This window comes from Ictidomys tridecemlineatus, chromosome 10 (assembly GCF_052094955.1).
Source record: "Ictidomys tridecemlineatus isolate mIctTri1 chromosome 10, mIctTri1.hap1, whole genome shotgun sequence".
Taxonomy (NCBI): Eukaryota; Metazoa; Chordata; class Mammalia; order Rodentia; family Sciuridae; genus Ictidomys; species Ictidomys tridecemlineatus.
The window spans coordinates 73,138,283-73,152,072 of NC_135486.1; positions in this window are offsets into that span (position 1 = coordinate 73,138,283).

Below are 13,790 nucleotides of genomic sequence, written 5' to 3' on the forward strand. Positions count from 1 at the left end.
CGCACCCAGAGAAAAAGCAGTTCACCAAATGGTTCCGTTATAGCCTTCCCCTCCACGGCATATCTAAATTGCATTCACTAACTTTTACTCTAATGTTATTTTATTGCTATTTTTTCTTCCTTCCTTCCTTCCTTCCTTCCTTCCTTCCTTCCTTCCTTCCTTCCTTCCTTCCTTCCTCCCTCCCTCCCTCCCTCCCTCCCTCCCTCCCTCCCTCTCTCTCTCTCTCTCTTTCTTCTTCTTCTTTTTTTTTTTTTTAGTATAGAAAGGGAGCCACCCAAACAACTAACGATCCAAAGAACTCCAAGCCGAGTTCTGGCCCTGACACAGCCCTCTCCAGGTGTGTGGCCCTGGGCGAATCTTGCATTTCTCTCTGGTCTCTGGCTTCTCTGTGTGGTTCAATACCTCTCAGCTTGTTATTTCAAGTAGGGTAAAGAGGTCTGCACTGTCCTTACAACTTGCTTTACATTTCTTCACCCTCCCAGCACCCCCTGATGAGATGAATAAAAAACTGGATGCTGATGGGCAATTAGTGTATGTTAAGGAAGGGATTTTCCACTTTCCAAAGGAAGCAGTGGCTGAGATTCCTGTAACCACGTCGTCGTAAACAAACACACAATAGAGATCTTGTTTTTGTTGTTGTCAACAGAGTGAGCAAAAACACTGACTCCAATTTTGTCAGCTTGCTTTTCTAAGAGTCTCCATGATGGCGTTAAGGTCTCCACCATGGCATTAAGGTCTTCACGGTGACATTAAGGTGCCATCTACTCATTCTTTCAAGACACTGGTGTTTCTCCCCTTAGTACCCCTTCTCAAGGCACCTGCCTTAACATCATCCTAAACCAAGAGGATGATTTAGAGATGACATGCTGAGAAAAGTGGGGCAGACTGGAGAGGCTTCAGGGTGGGTGGGTGGGGAGGAGAGTGAGGAAAAGGTTGGCATGGCATAGATGGTATCTGTTATTGATATTCCATAACTTTCCCCCCAAATGGCCTTTTCTAAAGCATTTTTTTTTTTGCCTCAATACTGTTAGATCATGAACCTTTTTAAGCCTATAAGATGCAAACCTTAATAACACCTTCAGATTGCTGAAGGTACTGTAAAGAAAGACATAATGGCCGGGCACGGTGACTCATGTCTGTAATCCTGAGGCTTGGGAGTCTGAGGCAGGAGGATCCCAAGTTCAAAGCTAGCCTCAGAACTTAATGAGGCCCTAAGCAATGTAGTGAGACCCTGTCTCAAAATAAATAGATAGATAGATAGGTAGATAAATAAATAAAGGACTGGGGATGTGACTCAGTGTTTAAGCACCCAATCCCTGGTACCAAAAAAAAAAAAAAGAAAAAAAAAGAAATATATAATGTATTGATGAGCAGGACCTGCTTAATTAATTAATTAATCAAGTTCATGTACTCCATTAGCTCAACTATGTTATGCTTCCTTCCACTCCTTGAATTTTTCTGTGCAGCTCACAGAGGTGGTAGCAGAGACAACTTAACCACATCTCCTGTGAGGAACTATGGGCCTCGACCAGCCACTTCACTTCTCATAGTAGGTAAATCTGAGTGGTAAAGCAATAGTGGGATGGAATGAGGTGATGAGGGGGAGGAGATATTCTACATTATAAACTATGGTATGCAAATGGCATAAAGCTATTTTTTTCAGACAGGCATGTTCTTAATATTGCTTCATTCCATGGAGCTATTGAAAGAGATATTCCAGAAACTAACCAAGGAAGCCAAGAAAGAAGAGGACCAGGAAATGGGGACATAGCCAAGAGAGAAGTGACAGAATCCCTCTGAATGTTGGTGAAGGGAGAAGTTATCATATCAGCTGTGGTGTGAGGAACTACCATATTGGATCAGGAAGACTAAGTGCTCAGGAGGAATATCCATGAGAGAAAGAAACTCATGTTATCAGATGTGCTAGAAGATTATGAGAAAAAGTTTGAGATTTTCCAGGACAGTTAAAGTAGTGATAGTTTCATAGAAAACTAAGCAAAAAAAAAAAAAAAAAAAAAAAAGCAACAATTAACCCTAGGAAAAACAAAAAGTTAAATTAAAAAAAAGGAAATGCAAAGGCATTACATCATACAGTTGGATCTTGAACATTTTTGCCTAAGGATAAGGTAAAATTAATTGATTCAAAATAATTTTGTGGTACTGGGGATTGAACCCAGTTCCACCAGGCATGTGCTACCACTCACCAAACTATATCCCCAGCCTTTTTTATTTTTTCATTTTGAGATAGATCTTGGTAATATGCCCATATTGGCTTCAAAGTTATAATCTTCCTGCTTCAGTCCTCCTAAATTGCTGGGGATCATGGGTGTGTATCACCATGCCTAGCAATGTAAGATGAAATTCTGATTTAGTTGAAATCATAATGTGTTGGATGGATAAGGGAGGAGAAAAAGTAGTGTTGGGAGAAACTTTTCAGAATAGGAAGTCAAAACAGATGACTAACAAGAAAAAATAAAGAACAACATATTATTGATGAATGTGAAAGTAAACGCTACCAACAATAGCAAAAGAGTTACAAAATTTTAAGTGACTGGCTTGAGAGAGAAGAACTCATTCATTGAAAGGTTGGGACAGGACTGCTGCTTATTTTTCTGGGTTTTACAGTAGTGTTTAACTTCAGAAAAAAAATATATAACTTTGATAAAATAGTAGACATTTTAAAATCCAGTTTTTGAAAGGTCAGCCCCCAGGGAACTGATTATTGGCTTTAGCAAGTGTGACTGCATATGGGTCGAGGCCCTAGGGCCTCTGAGTACCCAGAAGTTTGAGGCCCCTTGGTTACCAAGGTTCATCTTTGGGAGGACAACACAGCCTATCAGCGGCATATTCAGTATACTTGTCTGGAATTCAAACTCTACTTTCCCTGTTTAAATGATATAAAATCCCCCTTTGCTTAAGAATATTGTCTTTACAGGGCTGGGGATGTGGCTCAAGTGGTAGCGTGCTCGCCTGGCATGCGTGCAGCCCAGGTTCGATCCTCAGCACCACATACAAACAAAGATGTTGTGTCCGCCAATAACTAAAAAAAAAAAAAAAAAAAAAAAGAATATTGTCTTTATAAAGGGAATTTTGGTCTGGAACTCTTCCTTCTTCTCCTCCAATAATTTTATATCCAGATAAGTGGAACAAATAGAACTCTGTGGGTGGGTGGGGTGGGGTGCTGGGGATGGAACCCAGGGCCTTGCCCATGCCAGGTGAGCCCTCTACCATGGGGCCACATTCTTGGTCCAAATGGACGGTGTTTAGAGTCAGACCCTATCACACAGAGGTGGTGATGCTTTCGTCCACAGGTGTAGTACAGCGTCTGGCATAGAGTAAGTGCTCAATAAAAATACACAGAATGAAGAAATCAATCAAGGGCAGACACAGAACACTGCAGATGTCTTCAGACTCCCTGAAACGTGTGTCACACCTGTTCTTTCCCCTCGTCCTCTCATATGTTTCTTTTTCAGAGACAGAACAGTCATTTCCAAATCTCACTCTGATCAGGCTGGCCCTTGGCTTAAAACATTCAATAGATCCCCATTGCTGTTGGCCAAGGGCAGGCTTCTTGAGGTGCCACCCAGGCCCTGGGCGGTTAGCACCTGTCTCTCCAAGTTCATCCATTTCACTTTCTCCCTTGAATTTGTGCCTTCTTCTCTCACTGCACTCCAGCCTGGGGGTCTTTAGTGGTCTCCTCTAAGCTCAACATCATCTTTCCTCCTCCCTCGTTTCACTGCTGCTCACCTTCGGGTGAGCAATCTCATCTTCAGGGAATGTCACCCACCCTTCAGCTGAAGCCTTCTCTCTGGGTCTCCATGGCAACCTTCCCCTCTGTGGTGGTTTGTCACCACCGCAGTGCTGCAGCACAGTGATGTGATCTCACAGTGATGTGATTAGAATCTGCGTCCCCCATTAGAATATAAGCGCCTTGAGGGCAGGAACCATGTCCCAACAAGAATCTTCATCCCTTGTCCTGAGGATGATGTAAAGTAGCCGCTCCATAAAAAGACAGGAATGAGAAGGACAATGTGCGTCCTTAGAGACGGCATCCAAATGGGGGTGTATTCAGTCATGGGTTAAATAGTGGCGATGATGGTGGTTTGTGGGCCAGCTATGTGTACAGAATACGTAGATGCTTCTAGAACAAGCCGATAAGCCATTCTGTTTCACCTTTGCTTCTCTGAGTCACTGCCCTTTATGAGCAGCTCAGGGTATGCGTCTGTGTGTGCAGACATACAAAACCACCCATCCACCCACACACACCCACACACACCCACACACAAACCCACCCACCCACATACACCCTCACATACTCCAAACTCCGGGCTCCCGCAGTTCCCACATGACATTAGCAGTGACTCAGCTTATCCCACGGTTCCAAGCATTCTTGTCACAATCAGTTTTCTGTGAACAAGGACAAGAAGAAATCTGCCAGGGCAGGAGTTTGGGGTGGAAGGGTGAGGTAGCTGAGAGATCCAGAAGTCAACACTTCCATAGCACCTTACAGGTTCAAGTATTTTAATACCTAATTCAAATTCTTGAGATAATAAGCCACAAGCTTACAAAGGTGGTCAGTCTTGAAAGTTTGGGTGCTGGACGATTTGATTTCTGGCTATTAAAAGGCTGCATGCTAGTTTTGAAATGTGTCTATTGTGGGTAAAATACTGACTCATACTTTTAACATTGCAAAGGGCCATTCCATCAGAGCAGCTGTGACAGCGGCCAGGGACATCCTCATAGGAATGAACACATTAATCTATGAAAAATCAAGTTGTCGATGAAGCTCGTCTATAAACACAGACCTTTCCTCATGCCAGCTATAGGGCAACGATTCTCCCCTCCAGGTTCAAAGGGAAGGTATTTTGTTTGGCATCGCTTTCAGTACGGTTTGCAGTCAAGACGTGTGATTCAATGTTAACGAGCTTGCTGTGATTAATATGGAAACAATAATTCATTCCTATTGAAAATGTGTGGCTCACAGCTGTAATCCCAGAGGTTCCGGAGGCTGAGGCAGGAGGGTCGCAAGTTCAAAGCCAGCCTCAGCAACTTAGTGAGACCCTATCTCAAAACAAAAAAATAAAAAGGGGCTGAGGCTGGGGCTCAGTGGTTAAGCACCCCTGGGCTTAATACCCAGTAACTAAAAAGGAAGAAAATGTGTGATCATGTTTTTTCAAAGTTATATGTAAAAATCCAGAGAATCCAGTGGGCTCAAGCTTTGGATGTAGAAGAACCTAGAATAAGAGAATATCGGGCTGGGGATGTGGCTCAAGCGGTAGCGCGCTCGCCTGGCATGCGTGCGGCCCGGGTTCGATCCTCAGTGCCACATACAAACATAGATGTTGTGTCCGCCAAAAACTAAAAAGTAAATATTAAAAAAAAAAGAGAGAATATCATAGTACATTCTTCCTCCTCTTGTCCCAGCTCAAACCATCCTTGATGCCGTTATCTAAGAAGGCTTTTAACCCGCATCTCCTTGGTCTGCAGTGTCATCCCTCTGCCCATGTGGTGGCTCCATCTGTCTCTGCAGTCCCAGTATTGTCAACTGTTGGGGGAATCATTCCTTCCTGTCAACCTGGCACAGCTGAAGAGCTCTTGCCCCACCATCGGTCCCACTCCATGTTTTTTTTAGGCATACTAGAATCTCAGTTCTTATGTTTCTATCATTATATTGATCATGGGATTATCGATGACGGTTATACGTATGGCCAACCAATACTGAGTTCTTGTCCTACTTCAGAATATGAAGCAAACCTAGGAAGTAGATCCTGGTTATTCTCCCCTTTTACTGATGAGGAAACTGAGGCTTTAGAAAGGCCACACAACTTGGTGGTGAGTGAAGGTGGGGCTCAGGTGCCTCATGGTGCTGGATAGTACTTAGTGTTTTCCTAACCGCCTCCTTTGTTTCCAATCCTCCTCCTTTGGATGACCAGGAGGCTCAAAATTCTCTGTTTGACTCACTTCTGGCCCACCTATACCCTTTCCTGGTCCAGAGGTGCACCTGGGAGGCAGGAAGTGTGTCTGATTCATTTTTATCTGATTCATTTTTATACCCTTGGTCTTCATTCTGTGTCCACTACAGAGTGGGTGCTTCATCAGCACTTGACATGTGAATAAATGGGAGTGCTAGGGAGAAAAGGTGGAGTCTAACAGTCTCGGATCTCCTTTTGAAACAGACACTGGTTTCTTCTACTTGTGAAGGGACGCTTGGATTCTGCTCTCTTGTTTGTCATACACACATAGAAAGTGACAAAACATGGTTAGGTTGCAGTAACCAAGCTCTTACACTTAAGGAAGAGCGATAGTGCAGAACACATTGGGAATTTTGGAAAGAAATGAACCCCTCCTGGAGTGGCTTTGGACACTCTCTGCTGGTCCAGTATGGGCGTTCCATGAGGGTAGATGGGTGATGGGTGGATGGGTTGCAAGCATATTTGGGTTGGATAACCTTTCCCAAATTCTTGAATAGTTATCTTCATTCAAAGCCTTGATTTAGGGACTTAAAAGTGCCGTGACAACCGGGCCTGGTGGTGCATGATGGAAATCCCTTCGGCTCAGGAGGCGGAGGCAGAAGGATTGAAAGTTCAAAGCCAGCCTCGGCAACTTCGTGAGGCTTTAACCAACTTAGTAAGACCTTGTTTCAAAATAAAAAATAAACAAGGGCTGGGGATGTGGCTTGGTGGCTAAGGGTCCCTTGGTTCAGTCCCTGGTACCAAACTAAACCAAACAAAAAGTGCCAATGACTTTTAGACTTCAGTTGGAATCCAGTAGACAGAGGAGTCTCTCTGATCCTGCAGTAATTTTCACTGAGGTAAAATCATGGTAAAGTACTCACCGGGACATTGACTAGGCTGTGACTTGGAGCACAGATCATAAATTAAAATTCACCTCCTTGGGTATAAAGAAAAGGGGGTTGGTTTCCACCTCTCTCCTGCTTTGCAAGGAACTTGAACACGGGCTTAACCTTATCAAGGTCGTGTCCTAGAGCCTCTGGCCATCTATCCCTTTGGTGATTTCCACTCGGCCTGTGTGTTGTTGCTATGCTTCTGTGATCCTCCCCACCCAGGCTCACTACTCTCCTGGGCTTGTTTTAACTAGCCTCTCAGGCAGGGAACTGGGGGCTCTTCCAGTCAAACACACATTTCCATTCCACAGGCAATGAAACAGGATCAGAGGAGTGGAGAGACTTGCCCAAAGCTGCAGCGCAAGTAAGGGAAAGGGCCAAGGTTAGGATTCAGGTCAGACCCAAATCCATCATCCTTTTTATCTTTTGCAGTACTGGGGATGGAACCCAGGGCCTCACACATGCCAGGCCAGCATTTTACCACTGAGCTATAAGTCCAGCCCTTTTAAGTTTATTTTGAGACAGGCTCTTGCGAAATTGCAGGTTGGCCTCAAATTTGTGATTCCTCCTGCTTCAGCCTCCCAAATTGTTGAGATTGCAGGCTACCACACCCAGTTCCCAAATCCTTCCTTACAAAATCGACTTTACCAATTACTAAGTCTGCCTATCATTTTATTCCATATTTGTATTCTCCTCCGGTTATTCTAGACTCTTAATATGAAACAAGTACAAGGCAAATGATTTGATTCAAATTTAAATTCATAACTACAATATTTGGATAAGTAAAAATAGGTCTTAGTGACACTCTAATATATACTAATTTACTTATATATTCCTATTTGTTATTTTTGTAGGTATACATTACTTATTATTTATAAATTTACATTATTTGCACACAAATTTCCCCTGATCTTACCTTTGAAAAAATATACATTTAATATTTTAAGAAAATAAAAGTCATAGGTATGCATTTGTTAATGGGTGGCAGAGGCTACATGTATTTGTTATGGGTGGCAGAGGCTACATCAGACTATTTCAAAATTTCATCCCTTTATGTCCCAAATTACAAGGTTCAATTTTAGTGTTATACATAGCCATCTAGTATAAACACTGTGTTTTTCAATCTCCATTGTAACTTTCTGTGGCTGTATGTAAGTTCTCACAAATAAGCCCTGTTAGGAAGTATCAGAAACTCTTCTACTCCTTCCTTATTCTTTCTGACTGGAATGCAGATATAAAGGCTGGTGTTTGGCAGCCATTTAACATAATTTGACAACATGTTAAAGATAGGACAGAAAAGTAGAAGAAGGTTGGGACATTAGTGACTGGAGAGGCACAGTACTAGTCTTGGTTAGTCTACTTTCAGACTTATTTTATGTCAGAAAGCAATAAATTGTGTTTTGTTAAAACTACCACTTTTTATTAACATTACATATAGCCAAACAAATCTAATGGATGCAATATTCTGTGTATTAGATTCATTAACTTAGAATTAAAAAGAATTTGAGAATTCATTAACAGATGATTTTACAGATGGAGAAATCGGACCCCCAAATGGTGAATACCTGAAGTTTTTCTAACTTTTGCAATAGTGTAATTATGTAATGGGTTTAGTTAAATAATCAAAAGACAAAATGCTTCAAAGAAAATTAAAAAAAAATTCTTGTTTGCTTTAATTTTATCTCTCAAAGAAAGCATGTGTTAAAACGAAACACAAATTATGCTCTGGTCACTGAGACCTTTTGAAGGTTTGAATTAAGACTGAAACTCTAAATACCGAGAGTGAAAGAGGACATTCTTATTTCCCTGTAAAGGAATCTACGAGAATACTGTTATGGTCACTTAATAACACAGTCCGTATCTTTATCTAATGATGACTGGTTGGAGCGGCATTGAAATCCCTGTGTTCTAACATGCTCCCGTATCAGCTACTACTAGTTTCACGTTTCTGCCTTTATTGGAGCAGTTCTTTCAATGCAGCCAGTGGAGATGACAGCCAGAGATCCCTAGTGATCCTCACTAAGCTTCCGAGCCAGAGAAACTCTACTTGCCAATGTCAAAACTTAAAAATAACTCCCAGGTTGAGGTCAGTCTCTATTCTGGTATGTGATGGGGGACAATCCATTGGACCAACGAAATCATCTTCATTGTGTTGGACTGAAGTGGGGCGCACAGATCTCCTTCCTGGGGGGTGTTAGTGTTCCTGGGGTCTCCTGCAAGATTAGGGAACCTTTCAGACTCTCTGCAAGGCGGAGCCTGGGACCCACAGCTCTGGTGAAGATATCAAGGGAACGTGATGATCCACAGGTGGGACGGTGGGTTCCATTCAGCACCGGGGACCCCACGCCCCCTTCACTTCTCCCATGGCTGCGGGTGGCGAGGACGATCTCTCGGCTTGTTTTGTGCATTAACTTCTAAGCAAATTACATCTCACTGGATGGATGACTTCATTTTCTTAGTCTGGTTTATGAATTATTGAGAAGCCTATGAACTCTGAGTTGATGTTCTGACCAGATCAATGAAGTCCTTCCTCTGAAGGATATATTCCTAGACTCTCATGGAGACGGTGTACGTGCACGGGAGTGTGTTTGCCCTTGGACCAGAACTCCAAAATCTTGAGGCCCTTTAAAACAATGGAAATGAAAGAATTGAAAGGATTTGCTCCTTTCTGAAGCTTGCTAGTTGTCTTTTATTATTGTAGAGTCAAGGTCTTTTTATAGGACCACATTACAAAGACATTAACCCCCGGGAGGAGTTGATGTGGAAATTCACTTCCCCCTTGGAAGGATTTGAGTACTTTTAGTCAATTGACCTTAGAGTTGAGATAAACCACCCACTTCCTCTCCTGGCTTATCAAAATGGAAAATAATATGGTTTTCTAGAAAAATCTCACAAACTATGTGATTCCTACCAGCCATATGCAAATGCTTTGTTGGTTGTAATGTGGGAGGGAGAGAGAAGCTTTACGTTTCCTAATTTTTCAAAGCAGGGAGGCAAGTCAAGCCGGTAAACAAACACCAGTCTGCTCCAGTGTATTATCTTATCCCTTGCCATGTTCTACTTTCAGAGGCTGCACTGTTAGTCACCAGGAAGAAGCAATTCATGTATCAGGAGCAGTCATTACTCAACAACTGAATCTACATAACCTCCCCACACCCTCCAGTTAACCATTTGAGACTCAAGATGGCATTTCACCTGTTGCAATTAAGCCCAACAGGGCCCTGCGATGCTTTGATAGCCACTGGCACTCCTCTTCCAGACTGGATTCTTCTAAGTCATTTCTTGGTTATTTACAACAGTTCAACTATTTTTGTTGAAGGGTTATAAAGATTGACATCTATGGCATTCTTCTTTCTCCTGGGGAGATTTTGCTTTCAGCTTTCCTGGCTTGCCTTGATTTAATAAGCAGCTATGTTCAATGGGGTCGCCAGCTGGTGGAAATGGTGGCTTGAGTTTCCCTGGGAGTACAATGCCCCCCACCCAGGCTCTGATCGGTCCCCAACAGCTGTGACTGAATGGGCGCGAGCCCATTTATTCTCTTGGAGGTACAGTAAGGACTTCTCTTTATCCCCGTTGTCTGTGCATCAAAAGGGCAGCCTTGTAATGTGCTTGCGATCCAGCCACAATGGTCATGTTGAGGGGCAGGGCGTCCAGTGGGTGATCCATCAGCTGCCCTCACATAAAGTGGGTGGTGAAGCTGGCAGGGAGGCAGCAAGGCAGTTTCTACGTTGTTGCTAGGGATGCCACATTGAATATCCCATTGCTCTGTGCTCGAAATGAGGAAAAAGTGACATTCTGCCTTCCCCTGCTAGAGTGGAATACGTGATTCACAGACCTTCTGCAGCATTCATCAGGCCTTGTTTACATGGACGGGAGCCAAAAGAGCTAGAAGCCAAAGAGGTGTGTTTGGAAAGCCGAGGGATGATGTCATCTGTCAGAGCAGCCGCAGCAAGCCACTTAACTGGCTTAGATGCCTCCTATTTAGCTGTGGAGCAAATCCCAGTTTAAGTGTCGCAGGAGCACCACGGTGTTTGGCCCTGTTCTTGGGATTTACATGGTTTTACTATGTTTTGTTTGTTAAATAGTGTAACATCATCATTTGTTATTATCTCAAGGGAGAAACAGCCTCATCTACTGATAAAATGGCAAGAAGAATGCTTTACCCTATATCAAACGCGCGCGCGCACACACACACACACACACACACACACACACACACACACCCCCCACAGGAAACATAAATCTGCAATACTATTGGTCCTGGCAATGCACCAGTCATATTCCTTCACTGAGCACATGCTCATCCTCAAATGAAATAATTTAAATTTTCAGTGGAACTCAGATGTCATGAGAAGTAAGTAGCCTGTCCACTGCACCTTTAGGGGTTTTGAACCAAATACAATGATGATTGAGAAACGCATGTGTTCTTCATTACCACGTTATTTCAAAACAACTCAATAAACAATTGCTTCCTTTCCGGGGGAGAGGTGGAGCTGAGATCTTCAAAGACAACTGAGAAGAACTTTGGTTTTGGATGCCAATGGAATTCAACAAATATTTCTATTTTCTCAGCATTCACGCATGACCTTTGGCTGTACACTCTGCCCCCTGGTTATTATTAGGAGCCCACTCCTCAGCTTCACCCCTGGTGTGGTAGAATCTGTCCTTGTGAGGTTCTGTAAGGCTCATCTGTGAGCAAAGCACTGAACTCAGTGGTGGGAGGTGGGCGTGGTGCTTGTCAGGGCAGAACTTGGTCATGTCAATCAGACAGCATGATAATTTCTTAGAGCACCATAGTGTAATTTGGGCATTTTAATGTAATCATATTAATACTCAAATTACAAACTTTGCTTTTTGAGGGGAGATTCTTCACATTAGTTCTTCTAGATAAAACCATTTATGTCCATATTAGAGTTTTTGTCTATTTTTTAAGGATTCTAAGATGATTAAGATGAAAGGTGTTCTTTCAAAAAAAGCAAACCACCACCACTAAGAACAAAACTGAAGGTCAGGTTAATCTAGACACTAGCAAGTCATCCTCCAATAATTAATCAATTTTGGTCTACTTTATATATAAAGACTTCAAATATTTTATAAAAAGTGAACAAAGAGAAAGATTTGGACTTATTTGGCCAGTAACTCAAATAGATCCAATAACTCAATATATTGTATTGCTTTTATCTCTAGTGTTATGTGAGCAGTTTAGCAGTTTCCTCGTGATTCTCTTGGGGTTAGGCTGGGGCATTCAGTGGGGTAAGCATTTAAAGAAAATAATGAAACAGCCTATCAAGAACAATAGGAGTGCAAGGGTCCTTGTAAGAAAATTTTTGGAAAAAAGATGGCTTTCAGGGTTCGACAAATGATAAGGTGATAACAGTAGGCTTGAGATGGCCTGACTTCTTGGAAGCAGAGATTCTACTTTCTGATAGGAATTGACACCACACTTAATCTTCTGAGACTGAAAAAAATGGAGTTTCCTGCATTCAGGAGACTTTCAGAATAGTTCTAGGGCCTCCTGGCTTTGCCTCTGGATGCGTCTCCATGCTGACTTGGGCTCTGGCTTGGTATCTTCAGGATTCACCCTCCACATTGTCCTCCATGTCCTGGGAAATTTCATCTTTGCATGATTTTTCAGCTCCCTGGGGACATAGCATGGGGAGTGAGCCCTATTCCTTCAATAAGAAAACGGGCAAATTCCTTCCATCTTGAAAATGTTTTGAACACCCAAGAAGTATCCAGTATTTTGATAGAGAAAGAAATGATTCGTTCAGGGATCTTAATGTAATGCTGCTTCATAAAATCCATGTGATTGTATGAGAACATATTCCTTTGCTTTCTATTGCCAGAAAATATCAATGGTCATTCCGTGTAGACTGAAGAAAAGTTGGAAATTGTGGTAGCTAACCACTTAAGCCTCAGACACTTTTTTGTTTACTTGTTTCAGGTACCGTATTTTATTCTTCCTTTATCTTTGATGTTCAAAATGGGTCCACTTTGCCCAAATTGAAGTGGAGGTTTGGTTATTAGTCACATAACTGAATCAACAAAGATGGTAAAATCACTAACCATAAAATGCAAAGAGAAACTTTTTAGTGAGTGTATAAAATTGAAGGGAAAACTGTTAAATCTTTTCCACTTTGGGCTACAGTAGGCATGGCCATATAAAGTTCTTTTAAGGAAGAGGTTGTTTTTCATTTATGGAACAACAAATAATATTATGAGTACAATCAGGAGTCAGAAATGCCAAATTCATCTGTATAATTGTAAAAGAAGGAAAAAGAGTCTCTTTTGCTTAGATGTAATTATGGAGTAGGCAGTTGACTTAACTTTGAAATCCTTTTAATGTCACTAGGGAAATGTTTGAATGACTGTTATAGAGTCTTTCAAATCGTGCCATGTGACTTCTTCAAAGAGCCGTATGAATAGAGCATGCTTTCAGTCACGCACCCTTAAGATGCCGGTTTCCTGTAGTTGAGGGAAAGCTTTGGTTTTTTTTGATGGTTTAAGAGTTGCTCAGTTTGGAAACCTAGGCAAGACTTACAGATTCAAGACAATACTGAGCCAAATTAGAATTTCTCCAAATATTTCCCAAGCATTCATAGTTCCTCTTATTGCTTTCGAATCACCACACAGAGGCAAAGGGACCAGCTATAGCAGGAGAGGAGTCCCCAGCCCCAGGCACAAACTATCTAAACAATTGAACCCAAGTTTCCCTGCACACATAGAGATATTTGAAACAAGTTCTTTCCCAGGTTCTTGCTTAGCTGACTCCTGTTAGCTTCCAAGTGCCAATGTGGGGGATGAGCAGGGGCAGGGTTTGGGGCAAAGTCTTTAGACCATATTGTCCTGTGGCATGAGAGTGACAATGATATTAATGTTTTGTAAGCCTTAAATTAATGAATAGCAAGAAAATAGCCAGAAATGCTGCATCTAGGCTGATCTGAAC